The sequence below is a fragment of the Puntigrus tetrazona genome, chromosome 4 (genome assembly GCF_018831695.1).
Source record: "Puntigrus tetrazona isolate hp1 chromosome 4, ASM1883169v1, whole genome shotgun sequence".
Classification (NCBI taxonomy): domain Eukaryota; kingdom Metazoa; phylum Chordata; class Actinopteri; order Cypriniformes; family Cyprinidae; genus Puntigrus; species Puntigrus tetrazona.
In genome coordinates, this window is record NC_056702.1 from 4,659,846 (window position 1) to 4,683,871 (window position 24,026).

The 24,026-nt window shown below is 37.8% G+C and overlaps 1 long non-coding RNA gene across 2 annotated transcripts; it reads right to left on the bottom strand.

Annotated features, from left to right (window-relative positions):
• Positions 1-979: 979 nt before the first annotated feature.
• On the bottom strand, positions 980-23,541 carry LOC122342406. Of its 2 annotated transcripts, none has more exons than XR_006250557.1 (3): positions 23,519-23,541; positions 22,850-22,926; positions 980-1,096 (listed from the first exon to the last, which is right to left on the bottom strand). It is a non-coding gene; the product is annotated as an uncharacterized LOC122342406 (long non-coding RNA). The 2 variants fall into 2 exon arrangements; XR_006250556.1 differs by lacking the exon at positions 980-1,096 and adding an exon at positions 13,848-14,206 and having other exon boundaries at positions 23,519-23,535.
• Between the last annotated feature and the right edge of the window lie 485 nt (positions 23,542-24,026).

Genomic DNA, 24,026 nt, shown 5'->3' on the forward strand with positions numbered 1-24,026 from the left:
CCTGCAGCTCACTCCAGTGAAATATAATGGAAGCCTGCCAGCGGTCTGGTATAAACAGAAGGAGTGATGAGAAAAACACGAGCGGAGAAAAAAAAAAAGTGGTGGCTGTCTTAGCAAAAAGTAACAAACAGAGGCTGCCCTCAGAAACTCCCACAGCTCAATACAAACCTGCTTCCATCTAACTGCAGGGAGACAGAATCTTTACATAAATTTCAACAGCAGCTAAATTACAGTTATACTAGCGGTGGTGTAGTATATTTACAGCAACAGTCAATATGAGAAAAATTATTAGCAACAAGCTGCCCTCTTCAAAATCCCCAAGAGTAATTACCAAACCGTGATCCACAATTAAGAAACAACTACTTCAGGACCTTCCGTTAAAAACAATGGGGCATCTTTCAATAGCAAAATCTAATAGTACTTTTATTCCCCTGAAGAAGCCAGACAAAGAGTATTCTCAAGTTTGCATCTACAGCAGCTGAATCTTCAGTGTCATGAAAAAAGAATTCATATTTTATGAATATGTCAGCCTTTATGAATATGTTATGAATGTAAGTTTGCATTCGCAAATTTAGATTGAGTGCAATGAAATAAAAACGAAAATGACGACAGGACATGTGTTTGTCTACATACAACACTACCGATGTAATTTCATTCACAAACAAATGACTTCTTGTTTTAGTGAATTAAAAATCGAATCTCTCTTCATTATAAAGCAAGAGAAACAGAACAGCAGTTTAAAATGGAAGTTTTTTAAGAGTTTTGAAATACTGCACCAATACATACAGTAGACCTACCTCTGGGGGCAAACCTGTGGATAAAAACGCATTTCAGGCACATTTTCAGATACTCCTTGGCAAGAGTTATAGCTCTGGGGTGTCCTCTGGCCCACTGACAGACCTGTGGAGGGCAGTGTCTTCCCCTACTGCTATGCAAACATATTAAAGCATGTTTGCCCCTAAACAATGCCTGTGGCAGCAGATAATACCTCATGCCTGTGCTTGTCTTCTTGCTACCTTGGCTCAGAGTGCAGCTGGGCGGTCACCTGGCTTTGTACGAGGCCACTTGACCGGTTCACCGGTACCTCTGAGAATCACTGCAAAAAAAAAAAAAAAAAAAAAAAAACATAAGTAATGGACATCACAAGGAAAGTTCATGTTCACAGAGGCACTTTAATTCACATCTAGCTCGTATTTGCATTCTTTGATAATAAAATCTGTCACAAAGCATTTAATCCATCCATTACAAACGAGCCAACAATGCAAAATGACAATCTTATTACCACTAGTATTATAAAATGAATGGACAAACGAGCTAAACTTTTATTGACAATTTTCCAGACAACAACCAACAGCAAAGAAAATAAAGAAAATAAATAATTGTCCTGGCCCATTGTAGTACTAGTAGTAGTAATATTATTGGCTGAAAAACAGAGCCGATAAATAAAACAAACCAAAGTCAAAATCTCCCTGCTAACAACAGAAAAAAAATTAATTATCCCGGCCAATAATATTTTCTAATAATAATATATATATGTATACTATTATGAATAAATAAACTACTGTACTAGTGATAATGAGGGAAGCTGAATATAAACTGAACAGAAGCTGACTGAACACTCAATGTAATAAGGCATTGAAAATTGCATGTGTGTGTCTCGGTTAAATACAAACGTGTCGAGAAGCTGGCGATTAAGTGTGCAGAATAGACATCTCAGACACACACACACACAGAGTCTTGCAGGGCCAACAGTGTGTTTCTGCGCTTACCTCGGTGCCTCCTCGTGAGGGAGGAAGATTAATTGCATAGTTAGAAGTCAGATCTGTTGACTGGGAATAATTAACCTTTTATATATGCAGGGTGAAAAAAAAAAAAAAAAGATCCAAAAACACATTTTTCAGAGGAGTATTTAAAGATGTTCCATCTGAATACATTTGCATACGGATGACGGCTGCGCTTGAGAAAATCATTATTGAATTGCAACCGTATTTTATTTTTGGTGGCCAACCGAGCGGACACTTCTACACCTTCATTCCTGACAGCGTCGACCGAGGCTTTAATCTTTGAGAAAAACAAACGGTGCATGTTTTGCAGTGCGAAATGACATCAGCCGCTCTCTGAGCTCTGAGAAAACACGACGCGGCCGTCATAACTGAGTCGAGGATGCGTCATCCATATGCGAGAAAAGCCTCAAAGTGCGTCTCATTAGGTAAACGTACTTCACCAGACAGGAGCTCAGTAAATAACATAAACGTCGTAGTGATGTATATCTCCATCTCTGTCATATCGCTCTTGTAAATGACTGGAGAGGAGCGCGTGTGAGCATCACTCAAGCACCGGTGTCGCTCTGATGAATGCACTTTTATCAGCGTCGGGCTTTCCAGACAAATGGCTTTTAAAACAAGTTGCAACCGCCACAAATCCATCCGACGTCTAAACTGACCTCACAGTGAACCCTGGCTCCCATAAAGACCAATAACGGACCCAATCAAGACCGGGGTAGGGAGAAGTCTGCCATTCCCTGTCATTTCTAGCACCCTCTACTCTATTTCTGCGAAGACCAAGCCCAGTGAGGTTTAAAGCAATGGTTTGCCCCAAAATACAATTCTGGTGTTATTCACTCACCCGTGAGTTGTTTTAAATCAGACCTTTACCCTCCGTGAATGATTACGGTTGCTCTTTGTCGAGCAGTTGCACTGAATGGAGGGCTGGAGCCTTCAAGCTTCAAAACAGACACAAAGGCATTAGAGAATGGGTCTGTGTGACTCCCACACTGTAGTCAAAATTAATTGTTATTCACTGAAGTTCTTGATTCATGAACAAATCAAAGAATCATTCACGAATCTGAAAAGAAAAACACTGCACATGACGAAATCGTGACTAATCTACAAAGAAAGAAAAAAAGAATGAATATAATGGCTGTAAATTTTGTCTCGTCAAATTGCCTAATATCAAAATTCAAAAATTTTAAACAATTTTTTAAAAGTTCAATATGGATAACGGAACACAAAGCTACTTTATGACACCATTTTCTTGTAAAAAAAAAAAAAATATCGAAGGAGTCCATATGTTTGTAAAAACGTAAATCATTTAAAAGTCTTGATTTGATCTTAGCTGCAAACGCACTTTTAACATTACAATCAATTCCTTCCTAAAAGTAAACAAAATAGAAAGAAAAATCATACAGCAAATGGAAAAAAATAAATAAATACATACATAAGCGAGTGAATATTTAGCTGCCAAAGAAAGAAATCGTTGTTTGTATTTGAATGGTCTTCATTTTTATTTATTTTTTTTCACAAAATATTAAAAATCTCATACAATAAAATCCCCCAGAATTGTGCAAACAGCAATTCACCTTCACAAATGGAGCACAAAGCGAGATATATCGATAGAAATGCAGCTGTTTGATTACAGCAGTAGTAAATAAAAGGCATAATTTTATATTTTTCGGTGCACTGTCTCTTTAAAAATGACATAATACACATATTGGCTTTAGGAGGGCAAATAAATGAGGTATTTAATTTCACCATATTGTCATTCCTCTTCCTTTATCTCTCTCTCTTGATCTCTTTTTCCATAAATCTCACTCACACACACACACACACTCTCGCTTTCTCTCTAATAACATTCGGGCTGTTAGATAAGATGAGGGTTTGGAGGGACAGGAGAAATGAGAGCCAGCTGGAATTCCCATCGGAGCCTTAATCCATCTTACATCAGCTAGGGTTCAATCTAAACACACACACACACACACACACACACACACACTGTGGCCAGTGGCCAGCAGAATTACATGGTACTGTGTGACCCACTGTGAGAGAACTCAGACCGTAGGTTTCTACCAGCCATTGCAACATCATATTCCATTATTCCAACTTTAAATGAGGTGAAAAGTTCACCAAATTGGGGTGTCTTCTGCTGGGGTTTGTTCTGGAAAAAACTTCATCAGTTTCACGGATGACCAAATTCCTAGAAATGTTGGCTCTAGTTTGGCGAAGTCACATCAGTTGGGCAAATACTTTCACAGAAACTACCAGACACCGAATACATAATACTTCTCTTTAATCAGCTGATTTTTTAGCATCCTCATAATCATCGGCTCAGCATAAAGATCTATTCAAATGACAATCAGGTCTGCTGACTTTTTGACCCTGTAAATCCCTCTTTGCCCATCACTTATTTGGAAGGATTTCGTGAAAATCTTCAACAGTTCTCCTAATGCTGAGGATGGTGAAGACAAATTGCACGTGGCTAGAGCAATCGTTTTTATTCAAACACAGTTTGCAGATTGCGTCTCAGCTAGGTTTAATATAGCATATCTACTCTAAAACCCTGAGGATTATGTGATCTGAACTTTGACATCTGGAATATTTTTTGGTAACACTTTTTACATTAGGGTTCATTAACAAGAACGAACAATAACTAACTAAAATTAACAAATGCTACAGAAGCGATGTTCATTTCAGCATTTACTAATGCATCACAAGCTGTGTTTGTTAACATTAATGTACTGTGAACTAACAAATGAACAACTGTATTTACATCAACTATCATCAAAGATTAATAAATAGTGCAATGAATGTATTGTTAACCATTCATGCGAGTTAATAAATTAATGTTTTCAAATGACACCATGTTGTAAAGTGTTATGTGTTAATGTTAACAATTGATAAATAAATGTAGACAATTTTACAGATCTTTTAAGAACTGTGTAGTGTGTTTACTGGCTCTTAAATGTGAGAACTGAAAAAATAAAAATAAATAAATATTATTATTAATCATTAATTATTATATTATTATTATACAAACATACATAAACATACATAGGAATAGTTTTATTATAATATATTTATTGTGTATATATTTGTGTAGACAGATAGATAGAGATAGATAAACATTTAATGATTTAGCAATTTTCTGTTTAAGTTTTAATATAATTTCTTAAACTTAACTATACATTTTATTTCAGTTCATGTTTATTGGCAAAAATTTAATTGTTTTAGTTATTGTTATTCATTTGATTTATATTTCTGTATTTTGAAGATTTAGTAAGCATTATTATTATTAGTATTCTTTTGCTAATGAAGTTTATATTAAGTTTTAGATTACATAGTTTTAGTTATTTTAGTCATTCAACAAACTATAAAAATAAGTAGTATCGACTCGGCAACTATCAGAAATATTTTAATATTTCATTTTAACAACCCTGATGTTGTTATCTTCCTTCCTTCCAAAACACTTCAATACCTCACATTTATTTTAACAGAACGCCAGAATATCACACGAAAGGACAAAGCCATAAATACAACCCGTGATAAGAGCTCTCGTGAAATCTTTTGAAACAAAGTCCAAAGATTAGCAAGACTTCCCCAAATCCCGTCAAACAAGGTTAAAATGACCTCAGTGCAACGCTTTGCAACATCTCTTGTGAGACTTGGCTGCCATATCAGTCGAGATGCTGTCACATGCGGTGTCATCCCCCCTGATGGCATGACAGAGCAGGCTTTGACCCGTTCCCTCCCTAACCTTCACTTCTAACCCCTCTCTCTCATGTAGCATGCTTTTTTCCCTCCACCTATCGGCCTTTCATCTCCCTCCCGTCTTGAGATGACATGTTCAAATACGACCTTGCAGATAATGAGTGACATTTGGGGCCACGAGGAAGACCGTTTAAAAGGACGTCTTCAAAAAATGTGCCTCTCTCTTCTGCCGCCTCGATTACTTTCTGAGTAAAAGAGCGGGTTGACATATCACCTGTATCGCTTTCTCGCCTTTCGGTGTTTTCCCGCTATGCAAATGCTCGCATCTAAAGACAAGACTTATTCAAAATGATCAAAGCGTAGCTGGAAGCGCATCAGTGTACATGGGTGCACTATAGCGTTGGTGACATCCTTGCTGGGGTTTGACAGAAGCTGTAGTTGGTTGAAGGTAAATGGAGGTTGGAAAGACGTAATGGAGCGTGCTGTACTGGCTTCGGGCCCCTAAAGGCACACAACTTCACACAGAACCATCGCATTACTGTCCAGCAGACAAGACATATGACAACACCTTCAGTTCATGTTAAGGTGCTTTTTGTAACCTCAGTTTACTGATTCCGTTTAAAGCAGTGGTTTAACACATGGTTCTCATAAACTTTTAGGAAAAAAGGGGAGGAAATTCATCATCCACTGCTGATGTATAATTTGCACCTATGCATGTCCTTGGTCGCAGTTATTATGTATATTTCAGGTGGTTTTCAAGCAATAAGAGAGCAATGATTCATTTTGACACCCACTGCAAACTATTTTTATTTCCCTTCTATTACTACAATAGCTATAGCTACTTATTAACGTCATTGCACTACCAAAAAAAGACTTGGTATTAGCCCCAAAAATAATCTGCGTTATACTGAAGCTTCATGTTCACTTACTGAAACTTTATTTTGAAGTAGATATTGAGCTGATAAAAGACTGCTGAATCAGTAGCTGTCCCAAAATAATGCAATAATATAGAAGTGAATGTCAATGTAAAAATTGTGCTGCAAATAATGGCCGTTGAATCAGTAGAATAGCGAATCAGCAGCGGATTCAGTTCTATGGTAACGCATCATTTCCATAGACACATTTGAATCAGTAAAATGTACTGAATCAGTAACCGTTTTGTCTGATTTGGTTGCATGCTAACGCAATTACGCAATGTAGAAATTATACTGTAGAAAATGTGTTGGAATTGAATTTCTCAGAACTGCTATTGGTTCACAATGTATCACGTACCATTTTTAGGCTACAAAATCGGTTAAACACTGAATTATTTTCATTTTATGTTAATACATTATTTGAATAAAAGCTGTTGAATCAGTAAAATGTTAAATCACTGGAAACATTGACAGATGCAGTTCCATGTTAATGTATCATTATTAAAACATAGAAATAAGTCAAATAAAAGCTGCTCTCTCAGTCAAATGTGTTGAATCTAAATCTGTCAGAGCAGCTGCTGATTCGTGTTAATGTCAACAGACTGCAAATAAAATCTGTTGAATCAGTCAAATGTGTTGAATCAGTAGCTGCTCTGAGTGATTCAATGCCACGTTATTGAATCATTATTTCAAATCAGACATCAGACTGCAAAAGCTGTAGAATCGGTGCCGTAATGACAATATCAATTCAATTATAATGATTCAAACTCAGGGTTATTGCATTATACATTTGAGAGAAACTATAATGATAGGATGAAGCAATCAAAGCAGCATCACTTAAACTAGGAAATGTTTAACGCATCTAAAGAAATCTTTCCAAAGTCACTCACCAAGTATTAGTGTATACCACGAATTAAGCAAATTCTTCTGCTGTTCTGCGTTATCTCTTTATTTCTCAGTGGAATGGAGACGATCTAAATACTGTGTAATTTAGAGGAAGAGAGCAGGCTGTTTTTCCCTCGTCAGGATTCTGTTAACAGAACAGGCTAATTATGGGTAGAGGGTGCAATGCCAGGCCCTGCTGTCTATAACTCCCACTTGTTGCTTTTTTTGGTTGAGTGATGCCATGTAGACAATAGAAAACATGGCTCCCACTGACAGCGTCCCCACAGCTGTGCCCACTATTACCATCCCCAAACATCCTAAACGAGAACAATGCGCTCAAAGCACACAATTATTAACTGTCATTCACGTAAACGTCATTTATCAACAGTCCTTCATTTGAAAATTAATTGAACTAATCAACTTCAACTGAACACTAAGTTCAGTTTTACATTCAAATGTGTGTGTGTGTGTCTATGTATGACACCCCAATGTGTATATAGATTCAGTTGGACAACCTAGAGGGATTCCCAATGAATTTAAGGCAAGAGATGAAGTAAAATCAGGTTTTGAATCAATATTTATTTGGGTCACACCAAACAAAAATGCAGAATGGATTCATATTTATTATAACCAACAAAGATTTGTTAATTATACAGATGAGGCATTATCCCTATTAGGAGACCAAGTACACGCAACAAGTAGAATGACATGGCAAAACAGACAGGCTCTTAATTGGCTACTGGCTGTCCGTGGAGGGGTTTGCGTTATGTTTGAAGATCAGCGTTGTACCTTTATACCAAATCATACTGCACCTGGGGAGCTTTTACTAACATTATGACTAAAATCAAAAAATTGAGAGCAGAAGTTACAGCCAATGCCGGAAGAGACAAACAAATATGGGATTGGTTTGATCTGAAATTTGGAGTATGGGGTGCATGGCTGGCAAAGTTGGGAATGTTTTTAGGAGTTGCCATATTAATAGGAGCCCAACCTCTGCCCATTGGTGGCCCTCTACGATGCGTAAAGTGTCTGGGCTGAAGATCAACTATATTATTTTGTGTGGAGTTACATGTCTTATGTTTTGAAGTATTTATAGGTCACAATATATACACAACTGTGACAACCACAGGCAAGCGCTGAACCAATTGCATGCTCATGCTTATAACATTGTTTTAGAGTAAATTAAGGGTTAAGGAGACAGGATCTTTTACTCCCTCCTAGTTACATGTAGGGGGCTGTTTGGTCCTGAGGCTCCTCCAGAGTGCTGCGGCATAATCTAGGCATTGGTAATAACTATATGACGCATTTAGTCACTAGGTAGATGATGACAACTGATGAGACTGAATTGTGAAGTAGCACTCTGGGTAAAGATAAATGAAAGTGAGACTAAAGTCTCAAAGAGGGGAATGTAGAAGATTTGTATTCAGTCAAAATATGGATTTATCAGGTGTAATGTGAAACTAGTCATGTATAAGTCATGTGACTCCTCCATTAAAATCATGCCTGGGTCACATGCTGGCATACTGGCATGCTGAAGTGTGTGGACACACAGACGAGAGTTATCTGTAAAAGGGCCCTCTTTCTTTACCATGTGTTGGGGATGGGGAGCAAGTAAAAGGGCTTCTTTCTTTATCATAACACGTGGTTGGACTTTGCGACGGGCATTCAAAGTTGCATCGGGGGTCCGTGCTAGAGACTCATAGATACATATTCTATATTATTCTTCTATATTATATAGTATTTTAAACAGCGCATATTGTGTGTATAGGTGTATCGTTTTTTATTATACTACTATTATACTAATATTTTTTTAAGATATTGAAAAAGAAAAACTTTTCTTCAAACCACTGAGAAACTTTTTCTCATTAGGCATGAAGTATCGCTTAAAAACAATTCCTAAAATATATCAAACGTGTCAGTGAATCCAAGAGGTCACGATTAGCGCTCAGAACTGAGCCGAAACACACAGACTGGGTCAAGGGGCTTAAAGAAGCCCAGAAAGGCTCAGTACGACCGTCGTCATGGTTACCGCTTGTATGAACTTGAAACAATGGGACAGTGACCTTGAGCAGGACGGCGTGGACACGTTCGCTCACATCTGAATGCTTCACTTCTACCTCACGCAGTCCCTTTACACAAAACGCTCAAATGCATGAAATCATCCCAGCCAAAACTGATTATACCACTGAGATTTTAATCAACACTTTCTGATTGAACTAAACCATGTTAAATGGCTTATGTAATTAAGGGCTTAACCTGGGGCCAATGAGACAGGGATTTCAAATTAGATACATAAGACGAGATTTCACACACAAAAAAATATTTAAAGGCATCGCCGTGGTTTTGCGCCGGCCTAATTGTTAAGTCGCCGGATCTCTTTTCCTCCAATTAAAATGTACTGAAACAATTGTTAGCGAACACTACAGCGCTGTGGCCAAACCTCCAACATCTGCCGCTTCAGTTCACAAACCAGCATAAAGGATCAAAGATCAGCCCTCGCCCAAGGCAGTGGAAAATCTCAGTCTCATGAAAATGGAAATATGTAAATCCTGATTAGGAGAAATTGCAGGCCTCGCTGCACCAGTCATATCAGCGGTGTTAAAATGCCAGGCATTGGCTCGGGCCCAGCTCTGGGTGTTGATTGGATGGAGGCATTTTGACACTGACCCCTGAACTCCAAAAGTGGAGAGGCTGAGAGCGACAGGCCCTTTTTCACATTTTATGTTCTTTTTGTTGCAAGGGTAATAGTTTATCAGCAACTTAAAGCTTTAGCCTGGCTGCCGATTTAGGATACCAATCTCACAACACACATTTTATGGAAAACCACCTAAAAAAAATATATTTTTTAATGCTGAAAATTTGTTTAATGTTCTGAACATAAGCCATGTAAAATGCATATTTTTCGGCCATATTTTCATTTATTTTGGAACTCTGATTTTAGAAATTAAAAGGAAATTTAGCACATAAGCAATGTAAAATGAAAAAAGTAAATGTATTAATTTTTTTTTTTTTTTTCCCACAAACCGATTAATCCATCTTGACCAATAAATAATTTTCTTTTTAAATATTGATGTTTTAATTTAATTTTTTTAAATAGCAACTATTTAATTTTATTTATTTTATTTTATAAACATTAAAAAATATTACATATTTAAAAAAAAATACTATTTAAAGTTGCACTTTCTTATTTTACATTTTTTTTCTAGATATTTAATTCTTCCTCACTCGTTCTGTTTGCTTCTCAACTCTGAATGTCCGTTTTTATTTGGGATGGCTTTTTACACAGCTTGCATTACAAATGATGCTTAATCTCTCTTTTCCTCCATTGATAGTCAAAATGAACCTGCGATGTGGGACGAGAGGGTTCAGTTTAGGTCATTAAACTTCTACAGTCTTACCTGTTAGTACTACCACTAAAATACATCCTAGAACAAAAGGGTATTCTCTCAAACCTAACAACAAAACAAAAAAAAACATCGCCTTGTTCCCACTTCCCTTTTGTTAACATGAATAACAGCGGACCCCAGTGAAGGAAGCCTCCCCCCTCGGGCTGATCACAGTATCCAATTTGTACAACAATTTGGAGGACTCCCTTAAAGAGATCATCTCAGGGCGGTCGATGCAGCATTCGGATGGGACGGGGAGGGAGTGAACGACACAGATGAGTGGAAAACCATTTACAAATGAAAAACAGCCCACGGAGTCGCACGCGGATGACGGGTCATTAACAGACTCAATGGCACGAAACAAAGCATTTGCCCTTAAAGTGTTTACAAGTTATGTCGGCGAAAGCGCTGCATTCTCCACTCCCTTCTTCTTCTTCATTATCCGTCTCTTAAAGGAACGTTTCCGAAACATCCTTTCAACTGACCCTTTGGGACTTTTGACCAATTACAGGAGCAACAGATGCAGCATTAGAGGCACAATTCTACACTTAAAAGGCTTTGGATGCATCGAGATTCCGTATCTGCATTCCGTCCCTGACAACTGTTGTCCGGGCCTGGCATGTAACCATGGCAACCGCAACTGCCTATAGAAGTGGCATGTTCAATACTGAAGATGAAGCGCATTCTCCGATAGCTGCAAAGGCCAAACAATTCAATTTCCTCGCATTTTATTCCTGCTCTTTTGAAGGTTCACCTTCCTCGGAATGCTGTGAAACATGCTTAACAAAGGCCTGACGAGTAAACTCAAACTTTCTGGAGACATGTTCAAAGGTGAACAAACATTTTAATAGAAATAATTCAGCCCAAAATGAAAACTCTTATCACTTACTCACCCTCATTTTTACCAATGGCAAAACATACACTGTAATAATGAATTTTGTGGATTATGTATTCCTCGCAAAAACACAAACAAAACAACAACAAAAAAAAACAACAAGCGCTATTATTATTTGCTCTTTGAGTCCTCATCTTTATTTAGAATGTAAAAAGTACAATAAAGTAAAAATTATGAACAGAAAATCATTAAAATGGTTTGCATCAATAATAAAAATAAATAGTAGTAATTGTTGTATCAAATATTATACAAGCATTTAACAAATATAATAAATGCCTAGCAGAGGGTTTACACCCCTAATATGAGATATTTTAAACAATTTAAATAATGCTGATCAAAAACAACTTATTTTTATTATAGCTAAGTTATTCCGTGTGTGATTGAGATAGATAGATAGATAGATAGATAGATAGATAGATAGATAGATAGATAGATAGATAGATAGATAGATAGATAGATAGATAGATAGATAGATAGATAGATAAACACATCGTTCTTTGAAATCTAGATTTAATTCTTTTCTGTTTGCTACTTAATTCTGAATCTTCAATCTATTTGGGATGCCTTTTTTCATGGCTTGCAATATAAATAAAAAAGTAATAATAATAATAATAATAACCATCAACTTCATTTTAGAAATGTATTATTTTCTTCAGAGTACTTAATTTGCAAAACGAGTTACGACATCCGACATGTAGAGCTAACTGGTCCCTGCCACCTGCTAAATCGTGACCCTTTAAACTCCACTTTGAGGTGAAGAAACAGGAGGCATGTGTAACCGAGTAAGATTAACTACCTCCACCTAAGACATAAAACCGTCCGTCTTTCCTCCTCTCTTTCTGTGTTCTGTTGTCCCTCTCGTTTTGGCGAATGATTGAGGTGGAGAGGTTGGCTCAGAGGGAGCAGGGAGAAGTGCACTCTACATTCAGCCCCGATAAAAGAGCTTGTCAGGGGAAGTGCAAGTCCCGCCGCTGAAGAGTCCGAGCGGCTGACGGAAAGAGAAAGAGACAGAGAGAGCATGAGACAGCCTGACAGATGGACCATCAAGAGCCAAAGGCCTCCGTCAGGGCCTGTAGATGCCAATACTGTGAAAGAGGGGCGGAACTGCGTGTCCAACCCTACTAGCATGCTAAAAAGTGACCTTCAGACACCTGCTGCACCAAACGCATGCGCTCATGCATGTACGGACATTATATGCCCATTGAACTGTAAGCGGCCCGACATCCTCAGCAGCAGCAGGAGGAGGAGGAGAGGCCAGTCACCACCCAAGGACACGCGCACAAACAACCGGCTATCCATTAACGGCCCCGTGCGGCCCTCCATGAGTCAGTGTCACCCAGAAAAGGACGAGCAGACCTCCGTCTAATTACACAGCGACACTCTCGCCATTACTCCTCATAACCCTCCCGTGGAGAGGCTGCTGGGACTGAGAGCGTGATTGTGTGGCAGGAAAAAAAAAAAGCTACTGCAAAGCAAATTTTTGTTTGGATGCGCGTGCATATTTAGGGCGGTTAGTATTTTGAAAAGAAAAGTGTACTAAATGCGTACTGACTGTACACAGGTTGCTACAAATAAGCAGTAATTAAAATTACCGTGCTTTGTGAACTTATTTTACTAGTGGAAAACACATTAAAATAATAAATAAAACAGCAATAATAGTAATTGTAGCCATAATAGTTGTATTAATAGTAACAAAAATAACAAATAGAGGTTTGTTTTTTCTGGACATAAAGGGCTCAAGTCCATAGTAAATAAATATGAGCTTTTAAAAATATTCTAGAATACGTTTATAGTTTTAAAAGCAATGTTTAAAATAATTAAAAACTGATAATTTGCAATGATTAAAAAAAAAAAATTGTCTTACAAGTGCAAAAAGGATGTCTATTAAGAACATACATATGCACACACATACACACATATATAGATATAAATTGATATTACAAGTGCACATATCAGCTCATGTTTATTTTTTTTTGTCTTATTGAATTATTCTGGACATAAGCTATGTCTCTGCAAACAGCCAAACAGTAAATCAAGCTCTGCACATCAATCACTTTGCACATTTTGTTGAAGATTTAGAATTAAACCATTCTAATATCAAAGTGAATACTGTGACATTTAATTGCAGGCATTCCATTTGACAGCCCTAATTTCCCTAAGTATGTGCGAATTTTAGGACACATTTGGCACCATGGGGCACTTAAAAAAAAAAAAAAAAAAAAAAAAAAAAAAGGCAAGCAATGGGGCAAACGTCCATCATGCAGGTAATTACGCCTCATCCAAAAACACATTTTAACACACACCTGCAACATGCCTCATCAGCTACAGACTGGAGGACAATTGGGGTTAAAACTCCAATTTGTTCCCACGGGCCCGTCAATCCCATGAGTCCACACCTGACCAACAGTGGTGAGATCATCAGTGATATCACTGGCTCACGTACCGGGCGACCATCTGGCATGATGGGCAGAGACTGGCTGCGGAGTTTGTTGAATGGTGAGTGTTTTTCCAGTGACAGGCTCTGTGTCTGTGGCCTGTCCACTTGAGAACAGCATGGCAACATAACTATGGTGCCCATTTTGAGGAGTGTGATTTGGGCTCGCCATCAGAGAGAGGAGTGGATGAGATGCAATCAGATGCCATCTGTAGAAATAGGGGAGATGTGAGCAAGGACAAGAGAGAAGCAAGGTAACGCACTACAGAGAGAGAGGTCCTGGGCTTTTTCTACTCCGCTAAACCTGCGTGGATATAAAAAAATAATCATCTTGTAGTATTCATCTCTAAAGGTATTTCATCTGGGCAATGGCATTTCGTGAAATTTATTCATGTGATGGCAAAGCGGAGTTGTCAACATCCTTATTCCAGTGTTCGGTGTCAAACGATCCTTCAGAAATAGATCTAATATGCTCGTTCATGTTGAAAAATAGTCCCTTCATAATATTTGCGTGGCTGTGTTTTAGAATACGTCGAACAAAGCAGCGTTTTTGAAATTATTTTTTTTACTAAAAATATTTGAAATTATATTTTTTAATTAATATCATATTCTGTAATATTTTTAAATATCTTAAATTAGATATGGATTATACTTAAAATAATAATATTTAAATAGAAAAAAGTATTTAACTCACATTAGAAAAGTGACATGCACGCATATAATTATAGCTGCTTATATCTAATAAATCGGAACATTTATTAAACAAGAAAAATCCAAATATGATCTTTATGCCTGTATATACACTTAATATAATTATTCTTTTTTCATTAGAATTCAATTCTGTAAACTTTACGCCGTTTTCCACGAACGTGAATGCAATCGTTAATAACGCAAACGCAGCCTTAATTTATACAATTTACATTGACCTTTAGCCATGTTTTCACCACAACGGCACCGAAGCAGCACACAGAAATCACAGGAAAATGCATCAATAATGGAAAAACGATTATCAGATACGTGACGGGCTGTTATGATGACAGTCCAAGTTCAAAACAAGCCCTACTACATTATTCATTTACACAGAAGCAAAGCTACATCTCAGCCGCCTTTGATACCAGCAGGTGAAGTAAAGTATTTTACAGCATCCCGGAGCCACCTGAAGCCCGGTTTCAGAGAACCAGACGCTCTCGTTCACCCACTCCGTCCTCCAAGTGGCTGTAATCGGCCATCAAAGGAGTTATTCTTTTTCCAGGCCACCAGTAATGAACTTCACAGGCCGCTCTTAACCCGTAACCCTCTCTCATCCCTACAGAAAAGAGCATCGTGACATCGAGCCGATAAACAGACCATCAGAGCGCCGAGACGAGACGCCGAGACGGAGGGTGAGTGAGAATGACACGTTTCTAATGTGATGCCAGTCGAGATTGGATTCTTCATTAGGCCAATTACGGGCCGCTGGAGGGGGAGAGAGCGCTGCGGTTTGGGACCGGGAGGTGGCGAGATGCTCACCTGATTAAATAGAGAAATGACTGAAGAATTACGGCGATTTGCTCAGCCGAGGCACAACCTGAGCAAGACGCTGGAGTAATTAACAATTACTGCACATTCACCGCTTAGCGCAGATGTTAATTAAACATGCGATTCTACTCAAAAAGAAGTGAGGGCTGATTCGGCCGGGCCAGCGGAGTTTGACCCCGCACCTGATCAGAACCTAGCAACGGCAGGCTGATGGTTTTCAATCTTTTAGATGCCAAAAGAGGAGAAATGTGTTTTTTTTGTAATATTCATTCATTCATTTTCAATTATTTACATTATTTTAAATGTTTAATTTGAACTAGTTAACTCATTTATAGCTTCTACTGCATTAGTTTGTATCAAAAATTAAGACTTGAGTTCTACTACTATCAATTTGTATCTGTATTCATTCATTTAAATATTTATTTGAACTCAGTTTTAGTTTCTATTGCTATATTAATATCTTTTATATTCATAGTAGTTCTAAAAGTTTATATTTTAAATCATTTTTTACTAAACTACAGCATTATTTTATTCTGTTGTTCAATGACTAAAGTACTATCAGATTTTTTTTAAAGTTTTAATTCACATTAATTTAAATGCTTTATTTGAGTCATCTATTTATTTTACATTACGTTTATACTTTTCTGCTCAGTAGTTGTTAGTTTGTAGCTTTTCTGTACCAATTATGTTTACATTTGTTTTAATTAAAATATTTTGTAATGGTTTTACTTTAGTAAAAATACAATTTGCATTTCTATTTTAAATGTAATGTTTAATTTATGCACATTTATTCAGCTTAATGTTTTCATTTACTTTTCTATTCGAAACAATTTCTTTTGAATGGAGTTCACCTTGCAATCCCCTGCATTTAACACACTTATTTTTTTAAATAAATTTCAAACACACACACACACATTCGTCAAACAAAGAGTCTGTGCCTCAAAGTGCAGAGTAAACTAGTATAGTTCCTCTGTCGGTTATACGAGAAGAGAAAGAGCAGACTAGGTGTTTGGATATGGTTATGAGGCTGTGGCTGGCGCTCCAGTCATTTGAATAATGCATGTTGGGTAGTTTATGCATAAAGGACAAACACTTTGAGGTGCTGTGCTGCCGCTGAGAAGCCTCATGGGGACATAAAAAAGACTCATCTTACACTTAGGTTAGGGCTGGGAAATATACTGAATATGCACAGAACCTTAGCGATAAATTTTAAGGCGTTACAAAGTTTAGTATTATTGTAAATATTGCGATGATTTCAATGTGCTTCGGCCAGACTAATACGCTCTGAATGGCACGTCATGGCCGAGAAATAAGATTCAGTTTAGTGAACCAGTTCAAAGTCCATTTGAAAAGAATCGATTCAAAGCTTCGAATCAATCATTAATTTACGTTTGAGGTGTATTCAAGGAAGGCATTTTTTAAATATAAAACATGAAAATCTGAAATGTAACCTGTGATTCTTTAGCACTTATAACGAGTTGCATTTACTGTTGTATTTTATGGTGGATTTTGTAAAGAGATCGGTGCAAGCAATCCTTTCTCTGGTAAGAAAGACTCTCTCATTACAGATGGGTGATTGCTGCATACCTGTGAGACGTTTGTCTTCAAATGAATGTAACAGACGGGTAAAGACAGGTGTCAAACGCGCAGAATAAAGACAAAAGAATATTTATAGAGGTGGGAAGTGTTTGCAATGTGCAGACAGAAACATGAATGGGGAGGTTTGCCGCATATCAGACATTAGACAATAGAGTGAATGAGTGTGGAGAATGTAGCTTAATGAAAAGACATCAACACGACGTGTCGAAGAAAATCATGGTTCATCGGTGAGCTATAAACTCAATGCTTCTGGCTATTTTTTTTTTAAAAAGGTACAAGCCCTTCATTACGCCCCGCCTCTACTTCAAGAGAAAATAAAACTGCATTCGTCAAACCATCTTACTGCGCGCATGCACAGACGTGAATACAAGCACAGGATGTCCCTCACATTTTGTGAAGCATGCATTAAGAGGCACTATTCCAAATATGAATAGACCAATGGGACGCCATTGAGATGTACTGTATGGAGCAAAATGAAAAACACACACACACTCGGCTCTGCCTGCACTACTGGCCCACTTCCCTCAAGGTTCCTACTTTTGTCCAGAACAACTGGGTTAGCAAATAAAAGAGACAGAACAGTACAACGGAGGAGGGAGAGAGAGAGAGAGAGAGAAGAAAGTCGATTAAGAATAGCCTTTTTCGTGTTTTTGTTTAATTTGAGACTTCTTTCTGCAGAAAAGTGTGAAATCTAGTCATTTAAACTCCGAGGTGTGAACGCCTCAAAGTGAGTGCCATTGATCTTAGAAAAGAACAATAAGAATAGAAGATGAGAATTAAGAAAAAGGGAAAAAGAAGTGATGCTCGGATCCTCTGGTCTGTTAATGGGTTGGACCGATGCGTCATTCCTCCTGGATTAGAATTCCGGCTCTTATAAATAGGAGGAGTATTTTTATCCCTTGGTCTTCTCCTCCACCTCCCCCTTTCCTTTCCTTCCTACTCTGAATAGTATTAATTGCAAATCATCCGTTCAGCCTAATAATACACATAATAAAAGCAACAAACCCAAGAGCGTGAATGCCATCAGAAGCCATTTATGGGTTTGGTGAAGGCTCTGCAATCTCATAGCTCGCTGAGTTTAGAAAAAAAAAAAGAAAGAGCGGTCTTGAAATCAAGTCAAGATGATCAGAGAGGGCAAAATGAGAGCAGAGAGATGGTTAGTGTGCTGGCTGCAGCGGTCTATTTAGCTGCTGCCCAGATGGTCCGAGGGAGGAAAAAAACAAAGCGTTAATCACCACCGCAAACCTGCAGCATGAAGACGCGCCATCGGGAATATTTATGGCTAATTTTAAGACCTTTTTTATCCTCAAAGAATCCATCGACTAATCTAAGTGGATCTCGTCTTGTTGGAGAGGGAGGCTAGCCGTCCTTCCAGGAACATGCTTTAAAGAGATAGTTCGTCAAAAAAAGTTATTCCGCACCAAATATGAATATCTTTTTTCTGCTGAATTGCTGGTGACAAAATGTCCCCATTGATTAGTATTATCCCCCCCCCATTGCTAGCGCTGCTAAATGATTAAATCGCATTTTTGTTCACATGATGTGTGTCCTGTGTATGTTTATTACGTAAATACAAACACATTTAACATTTACATCTACAATATACATTTGCATCTATATAATTTACATTATAAACAGTTTAATACATTTTTCTAATAGATATACAAGCATGTGTGTGCGTATACACACACACACAAACAGTACACTCATATGCTATGTAAACAAACTTATTTTGGATGATAATCATTTGGCAGCACTAACGGGGAACAGACGTGTCAGTATCTCTTCTCATACAAGTTTGGAACAATTTAAAGCTGAGTAAATGTCAGAATTGTCACTAAGTTAGTTAGTTAAAGGCCCATTAACATAACGATAATGATTAAGACTCACAGCACAGGGAAATAATATCTTTTTCTACCGGCTAATGAATGATAAAAGCACTGCCGGCCGATGGCAAGCCATTCAGCTTTAAAGAGCACAAACACACAAAGCAGCAGGCAACGTAAAATAATCTGAATGTTATCACGTGCTAGTACGGACGCTAATATAGTTATCGTTATAGTTCTTTGTACGAATGGGCCTGAACACATCAAAATTTCAAACATTTGTGAACGGCTTCTGTTTTGTGCCTCAATGAGATCAATCTGATGAACATTACATGATTTCCACGTGTCTGCTGCCACCAAGTGGATATTCGAGTCGTGTTTTGCACTTGCTTCACTTCCTGCATTTTCACACATGCACTCATCTAGTAAAAAGAGAGATTCCATAAATGCATATGCATGCATATATATAAGGTCCGCTATCTATAAACGCATTTACACACACACACACCAAACTTAACACGCTGGCATGTTGTATAACAGCACCGTAATAATTTACCCCTCCTCCTGCAGAACTGCTTTGCTCCCAGAGTATCAATTGAAACTCTTATTCATCATTCATGAGGAAAAAAAAATTGCACACAGTGTATTTTTCCATTAGCATGGATTAGGCCGGATGCGATTTTTTTTAGCATGCTGTTGGTTCAACGGCACAAACCGTGAACATGGCACGCATGCATTTTCATACATGGAGCGAACCCCGGCTGCATGACACATATGAATTAATCAGCGTTGCCGAAGGGTGTTTATCCTTGGAAGTGCGCTTGCTTTCAAATTTAGACGTGTGCTTAGCTGTAAGTGAAAAAGCAGGTGATGGAAATTTCCCATCATGCCCGCAATCTGTCCTCTCCCCCAGTAAACTCAGCAGATTGCATTTTCTGATAAGACAACCAACCCCCTCCATTAAACAGGGTTGCCATGACGCCTGAGGAACAGTGAGGAAACACTCGAGCAGCATCCACCTCGACACCTACCATTAGCAGCGCTGTCTTACGGCACACGAGGGCTGAAAGATTCGTACCGCTAATGGTTCCTGAAATCCATCATGGTGCTTTCTGCTATTATGAACACCACGTGTAATTATGTTGGCTTGACAAATACTCGGGGGTCAGCGGGGGTCTCTAAAAGTGCCGTGTCTTTTCTAACCAGGCAAACTTGCACTTTTCCAGAAGCAGATGGTTAAAATAAACTCTTTAAATGCCCCGTTTAAATGTTACGGTAGAGCTTTCGAGCAACATCCAGAATGTTCATAAACTGAAACGCCAACTGTCGAGTCGCAAACGCTTTTAAACAAAGCTTCTTAATAAAGCAGCAGTCACGTCTCATTTCGACAAATTAGACTTTTCACCGCTTTCATATCACTCTGCTTGACTGGAATTAATAGCCTTCATTAAACTACACCAAGAAGTATGGAACAATAATCTAAAAAAAAATCGAAATCACTAAAACTAAGAGTTCTGTGTAGTTTGAATCAGTGAATCATTCACTCGAGCAATTTGTTCAATAATGATTCATTCTGAAAATCCAAAAAGTATGCACTTTTGAATAGGAAAATTACTTGACAAGTGACTGAAAACTGTATGAACAGAAGTAGTATGTCATCCACAGACTTTCACATTCTTTGCTACCGTTTGTTCACCTGCTAAATAAAAGGGAAGTATGCGATTTCAGATGCAGCCAGACTTTGAGTCATTGAATTATTCACTCAACTTGAAAACCGACAACAGTCATTTTAATAGGAAATCATTGACTTTCCATATTTATTGTGACTCAGACATGATGATAGATGAGCAGAATACCTGGCGCTAACCGCACTTTTAACAAAAGGTCTGTAGGAAAACAGCACGCTCGTCTGAACTGATTGGATTCATAGAACTGAAAATATTACACATATTCACGCGGCTAGATCAGAACCAGGGAAAAACGGTATGCGTTTTCATTCTGCTCATTAAACCGGAAGGAAACAGTCATTTTAATAGGAAATCACGATCAGTTGTTTAGAGCGAGGATGAACAGTTTTTCAGCCGATCATGAAAACTGACCTGTACTTTAACTACACAAATTTAGCCAATGAGAGTGGCATCTTCTCTAAATATCACCTCGAGCTGTTTCGTAACAGAATCGTCCCACCTGCCATTTTTCTCTTTTCCGAATTTAAAATGAATCCGTCAACCTTCAAAACACCGAACAGGAATGTCGTTCGTTCGTTCGTTCGTTCTTGTTGACTCTCCTCGGTCTGCGTCACAATCCGCAGGAGATTAAGCCCACTTAATCAAACACTGTCAAAGGAAGGACGGTGCGCCCCGCTATACCTCCATCCACCTCCATCCACAGGTGCAAGGTCATTTACGTCGCCAAGCGAACGCCCCACACACACAACCAGGTGTTTCAATTCTCGCTGGCTTTTCCTCTATAACGAGAAATCCGTTTGAGTAACTCCACTGCGACTCGGTGTTAGAAATACGAAGCTTTAATTCTGAGCCCCAGAGCCTTTATTGCCATTTACATCCTCATTACAAATGACCAGGAATCCATTAGGTTCCTGTCATCCCCCGTATCTCATTAAGATGGGCTCCATCTAGCCCGCTCCTGGAGGCCCAGCCCAGAGACTAAAAGAAAGTCGAGATCAAGCACCTTTCAGGAGGGTGTTCACGTAGTGAGGAGGTGAGGGGTGCTGCCACTAGGCATCTGTCTATCTTTATTTGCAGATAGAGAGTTCTTGGGCTATATGGATAATGCGGTGGCCGAGAGCGCAAGGTGAGTTTTATAAATCGCGTATGAAGGGATCAGAATGACCCGCGGGGCCTACAGGGGCCAGTCGCTTAAGGAGTCAAGCTTTAACTCCCATAATGCACTTTGAATGTCACGCATGCATTTATAGATAGCCTATTTAATTCAGTCTATTGAACTCTTGCCTCCACAGCTGGGCTGAGATTATAACTGCAGAGAAAAGGGCCTTCAATTCAATAATCGTTTTGTAGCGTTTTATAACTCCGAGAATAGAATAGCATATTATATGAAGTGATTATTATATGGTTACTTGACAATTGATAGATGGGATATTGAGCACGTGATGGGTGCTTTCGAAACTCAAAAGCTGACCAGCAGATGTACCCATGTCGAGCTGTGCGAAAAATATTGTTTCCTAATTGGTTCAAAGGTTTGAAAAGTTGAGTTTCTCCCATAACTTGATTCACATACCTCTTCAAGCTAAGAAAAAGGATTTAAGAGCACAAAGTATAAGAAATATCGATACAGCAATGAGACAAAATTGAATTGCACTGATAACAGTAAAAGTCTGATTGCAACATTTTGATCGTGCTATGTGCAATTGTTAAGTTTAATAATAACGGAGTAATTTATAATTTGTGACACTTTGTTAGCTTGTACTGTTGATCACTGAGTACACTGTAAGAAAAATGAAATTTATCATAGCAATTTTCCAGGACATTATGCATCGTAATCCTATAACTCAAATACAATGTGTAATTTAACATGCAGGTAAAAAAAAATTAATTAAATATATATATATATATATATATATATATATATATATATATATATATATATACACACACACTCAGAAATGTGCAAGTGCTCAATAATAGACAAATAGACCTATCTTTAAAAATAAAAAAAAAAAAAAAAAATTATTTGAGAAATAATTGGCAACACTGAGAACGAGTGTGGTGCGAGAAACAGGAAGAATATGATCATTAGGAAAAGTACGAGGAACTATCAAAGGCACTTTCAAGGATTTGAAATGTAATTTTTTCGACAGTCCACAGGATATCAATGGCCAATCAAGTTTTCTAGAAAATGCCACGCTTAAAGAGCAGCAATAGATCTTACTCAAGCGATGTGTCCAAAGAAGCGGCTGATGGTTCTGCGAGCCTCTTCGTCCTCCTCTTCCTCACCGCATCCGATTCCTGCACCGGCAGAACGGTCATCGATCACTATGAAAGCCCAAACCGAGCAACGTGGAACTCTATACAACTTAAGTGACTGAAACATCCCAGCTTTTCCATATTTATTGTGACTCAGACATGATGATAGATGAGCAGAATACCTGACGCTAACCGCACTTTTAACAAAAGGTCTGTAGGAAAACAGCACGCTCGTCTGAACTGATTGGATTCATAGAACTGAAAATATTACACATATTCACGCGGCTAGATCAGAACCAGGGAATCGCAACGGTATGCGTTTTCATTCTGCTCATTAAACCGGAAGGAAACGAGCTCGATAATTTGAGCACGCATTTTAACACAATCTAACCTCAGCTGGAAAACCATTCCGGTTTTATTTAGCTATTTGAAGAAACGCTCCCCCTGACATGTTTAATATGGTTTTGGTGGTAAAGATGAGGCCCTCTTTCTCTCTCAAGATGGGCTACGTGATACACTTGATAACTAAAAATACGTGAGCTTATTTTAAATGACTTTCATCGATTTACCTGTGATAAACTGGGGAAATACTGCTATTTTAAATCGCAATCAATAGTATAATTCAAACAGTGACCTGAAGGACCTTTTCTCCTGACCGGCTTCCATTGATTGAGGCTGTAACTAATACCTCATTAAATACACCTGGCCTTCACTGGTGTGAGCGCGCCCTCTAGTGGCTGCGAATACAGCAAACATATGGCATACAAGCAAAACACATGCATAATAATTTCACACTTTTACATTTGACGTGTTGGATGTCTAAAATAATAATAAAAATAATTACTAATATATATATATATATATATATATATATATATATATATATATATATATATTTTCATATATATATATATATATATATATATATATATATATATATATATATATATATATATATATATATATATATATATATATATATATATATATATATATATAATTTATTTATTTATTTTTATTCGCATTTCCTCATGTTTATAATATCAATATATTAAGATATTTTTATTTTACATTTTGTACTATTCTATGCATGGATCACAGATATGGCCTTTGATGTGCATTTACAGTCATGTGTAATGTGC